Source organism: Arvicola amphibius, chromosome 1 (assembly GCF_903992535.2).
Source record: "Arvicola amphibius chromosome 1, mArvAmp1.2, whole genome shotgun sequence".
In the NCBI taxonomy this organism is placed as follows: domain Eukaryota; kingdom Metazoa; phylum Chordata; class Mammalia; order Rodentia; family Cricetidae; genus Arvicola; species Arvicola amphibius.
This window is the reverse complement of record NC_052047.1, coordinates 40,940,907-40,945,578: the sequence shown is the minus strand read 5'-3', so window position 1 is coordinate 40,945,578 and position 4,672 is coordinate 40,940,907. Positions and strand designations below refer to the sequence as shown.

Sequence of the window (4,672 nt, the reverse complement as noted above, 5' to 3'; positions counted from 1 at the left end):
TTAAAAACCCCAAGAGGAGTGCCTCTGTGCTGTGACTATATTTGCCTACATCTTTGTCACAGTGTTGTGACTGATCTGGGGCTCAAAGTTACTTCTATGGTTTTCAATAATATAGTTAAAATTTATGGACCAAAATGTTATTTCTTAATAAATTATTCATGAAGTACAATTCTTCATCAGATAACTAGCAACCTATTCTATTAGGGGGGTGGCAGGTCTTAGCAACGTTGTTTGAAGGAGACAAGAGTTCACAGTTGGGTGTTAGAAGCATGTGTATTTATTTTAATGTTACACAATCAGCCATCTCATCTCACCACATATCATTAGCCACTGTCTCAGTAGATATGGTTAATTATCACGACTCTGTCATATGATGAATACTAAGTGAATAGTTGCTCTGTTATGAAGGTAGAAATCATTTTGATAAGAAAAATTATCTTATTTATTTAGAATAAAATGAAAAAAATACTTTCACACTCTATTAAACCTGGCCTAAAGATTGTTCCATGTCTCTAATCTATCTAGGGATTGTTTCTCCCAAATGAATTGTGTCCATAAAGCTAATAATTTCAAGAGTCAGTAGCAGAATTTTAAAATTGATGCTAGCGCCCAGACCAGCAGAGGCAGCAGCCAGAGCAGCCGTAGCCTGCGCCCTCTCCCTCCCGCCCGTCCGCCCGCCCTCCGCCGCCCTCCACCCGCCCCGGGGTCTCTTTCCCCTTCCTCCTCCTCCACCCCCCTCCTCCGCCCGCCAGCGGGGTATCCCCTCGCCTTCCCGCCTGCCCCTATTGTTCCGCCCCCGGCCTCCAGCCCTTCCCCTTCCCGCCTGCTCCCCTTTTCCCCTCAGTCGACTCGCGCCTCCAGTTTTGGCATTCACTCCCACCCGTGACCAAAGACTTGACCACTCAAAAGTCCAGCTCCCTGTAACTACTAGACAGGGACACCGGTGTGATTGAAGGTGGATTAAATGTCACTCTTACTATCGGGCTACTTATGCATGGAAAGGAAGTTGGCAGTATCATCGGAAAGAAAGGAGAATCTGTTAAGAAGATGCGCGAGGAGAGTGGTGCACGGATCAACATCTCAGAAAGGAATTGTCCTGAGAGAATTATCACTTTGGCTGGACCGACTAATGCCATCTTCAAAGCCTTTGCTATGATCATTGATAAACTGGAAGAGGACATAAGCAGCTCTATGACCAATAGCACAGCTGCCAGCAGACTCCCAGTCACCTTAAGGCTCGTGGTTCCCGCTAGTCAGTGTGGCTCTCTCATTGGGAAAGGTGGTTGCAAGATCAAGGAAATAAGAGAGAGTACAGGGGCTCAGGTCCAGGTGGCAGGGGATATGCTCCCCAACTCCACTGAGCGGGCAATCACTATTGCTGGCATTCCGTAATCCATCATTGAGTGTGTCAAACAGATCTGCGTGGTCATGTTGGAGACTCTCTCCCAGTCCCCCCCGAAGGGCGTGACCATCCCATACCGGCCCAAGCCCTCGAGTTCTCCAGTCATCTTTGCAGGTGGTCAGGACAGGTACAGCACAGGCAGCGACAGTGCGAGCTTTCCCCACACCACCCTGTCCATGTGCCTCAACCCTGACCTGGAGGGACCACCTCTAGAGGCCTATACTCAAGGACAGTATTCCATTCCACAGCCAGATTTGACCAAGCTGCACCAGTTGGCAATGCAACAGTCTCATTTTCCCATGACCCATGGCAACACTGGATTCAGTGGCATTGAATCCAGCTCTCCAGAGGTGAAAGGCTATTGGGGTTTGGATGCATCTGCTCAAACTACTTCTCATGAACTCACCATTCCAAATGATTTGATTGGCTGCATAATTGGGCGTCAGGGCGCCAAAATCAATGAGATCCGTCTACTGATAGGCAGGTCACCATCACTGGGTCTGCTGCCAGCATCAGCCTGGCTCAGTATCTAATCAATGTCGGGCTTTCCTCGGAGACAGGTGGCATGGGGAGCAGCTAGAACAGTGCAGATTCACCCATAATCCCTTTCTGCTGTTCACCTCCACCCATGATCCATCTGTGTAGTTTCTGAACAGTCAGCGATTCCAGGTTTTAAATAGTTTGTAAATTTTCAGTTTCTACACACTTTATCATCCACTCATGATTTTTTAATTAAAAGCGTTTTAATTCTTTCTCTGTTCAGCAGTTACACTGAGATATCCATATTTAGTTTTATAAGCTTCTCCCCCCTTTTCCTTTTTTTGGGTTTTTTTTGGCTCATGAATTTTTGTTTGTCATGGAAATGTAAGAGTGGAATATTAATACATTTCAGTTTAGTTCTGTAATGTCAGGAATTTTTCAAAAAAATTAAAAGATGGACTGGAGCTTTTTCTTTGTGAATAGAAACTGGATGCCACAGTGACTTATGTGGGTGTTATTCCTGTCTTGATGTTATTTTTATACCTTTAAACCTTCACAGAGCCCTGGCTGGGTTTGAATAGAATTAAGATTTTCTTCTGTTTTATCAAAAAAATAAATAATAAATAAAAAATAAAATTGATGCTAGCATATAATTATGACTTAACTTTAAAGTACTATTTTCTAGAACAGACTGGATCATTCTAATTGCAACATATTAAAGATTACCATTTGCTGTAGAAATTTCTACAGCCAGTAGCCTTTAAGTTCTTCACCCAATTGGGCGTACCTATGATACTGTAAATGCCAATGTAAAGTGAGTGTGCAGTCTCTCTTCTGGCTGTGCCCCATTCGAACAGAGGACTATAATCTGTGAGTCTACCCATAAATGAATAACCCTCTATTATACTAAATTCTGAGCTGGTGTGAGATTTCTTTTACATGTCCATCTTCTTCTGGCACCCATGTGTGGCTGAGCTCCACACCTACCTGATGGACCGACTTAAAGGCCTAACCGGTCCACAGCCCAAAAGTCTCCCACCACTGTCTGCTTGGCTTGTCTTTACCCACTAAGCGGTTTTTAGGTAAAACCCCTGCTCCAGCAAAGCTAAGTGTGCATACCAACTTGGAAATTTCCCAAGCTTGTACACACTCCACTCACTGCTGTGTTACCTGCCATGAGGTGACTTGCACATTTTCCAGTTTGTCCTCCCTACTCTTGAGTTCTGGGCTTCTTGCTTTGTGTACAGAATTGATTTAATTGCTTTTAGTTTGTCAAGAAAAGCATATTTCTCAATATTTAACCAGCATCAAGGTGAAAAGAACCACAGCAGCTAAGGACTGTTAATAGTACCAGGTTGTGCCACTAGTTATGACTCTGCAACCACAACACCTGCTGGACAACAATAACACCTAAAACAATTTACCAGACCTCGTAGCAGGTAATTAATGAATCAATATATAATTGCAGACAACATTACCATGGAAAATTTTAGTAACTTTTGGTGTAGGAGTTCCTTCTGTTTGTGTGTTGCTTTCATTGGATAATGAATAAAGAAAATGCCTTGGCCTATTTGATAGTACAAAATTTAGATAGGCAGAGTAGAAAGAACTGAATGCTTGGAAGAAGGGTAGAGTGGGAGATGCCGTGGGTCTCCTACCTGAGATGGACATTGGTTAGAATCTTGCTGGTAAGGCACAGTCACGTGGCGATACACAGATGAAAAGAAATGGGTTAAATAAAGATTTAAAAATTAGCCAATAAGAAGTTAGAGCTAATGGGCCAGGCAGTGTTTAAATGAATACAGTTTCTGTGTGATTATTTTGGGTGTAAGATAGCCAGGCTACAAGGACAAATGAAAGGACCCGCACTCCCTACAACAAACTTTTTTTGCTAATATCATGGATTGTATTCTACAAGGCTTGTATTATTACTGAGATACATCCATTTATTGGATATTTGGACTCAGTTTTTTTCTTCATTTCATATCCTTAAGAAAATGGTTTCGTAACAGAGCCACGAATGAGACACTTTGGAAATGATACAGTCATTACAGATTAATAATGAACAGCTAGCTGACAGGATTAATACCATCAAAAGTCAGAAGTTACCTGAAAAAAATAATACTATTGAAAAGGGTAAATTTAAATTGACAAACAAAATAAAATTCATGCCAAAGGGTACTGAGAAATTATCTGAAAGAATGCATAGTGTTGAATTTGACAAACAAAATTTGTTAAAAAGTTGTGATAGGTTAGCAGATAGAGTATCTCTACAGGAAGGCAATCTGCATGCTATCCAAATAATGTCCAAGGGTGAGATATTATCTTTAAAGGAAAAACTTCAGAATTTGGAATCACATGTACAGAATGAGGACGAAAGGCAAGGTGCCTCAGTGAAGTCACTAGAGATATATACAGGCCAGGAGATTCGGACTTTACAAAAAACAGTAGTAAAAAGATTTGAAACAATTGAAGAAATTATTGGAGTTGATGAGCAGGGAAAGAAGGTACAAGACAGGATTTAACATTGCCAGTACCTGTCAGAGATAACTCACTCAGGGTTTTAGCTCCCTACCCTGTAATCTACTCTTACAAAACATCAAGTTCTAAAGGCCCGAAAGGATCCAAAGAAGGTAGAAGGATACCTATAGGAATGAATGATCTGAAAGGAATTAAGCAATCAATAATAACTTATAGCTTGCATTTTGCATTTGTTAAAGAGATAGTAAAGACATGGGCTTCAAGCATTAAAGCTACTCCACATGACTGGCTTCAGTTAGTTTCAGCAGT

General features: G+C 41.8%; 1 pseudogene; it reads left to right on the top strand.

The window, feature by feature from the left end:
* The first annotated feature begins 927 nt into the window (after positions 1–927).
* LOC119807974 lies at positions 928–1,982 on the top strand (annotated as a pseudogene).
* The last annotated feature ends 2,690 nt before the right edge of the window (positions 1,983–4,672 follow it).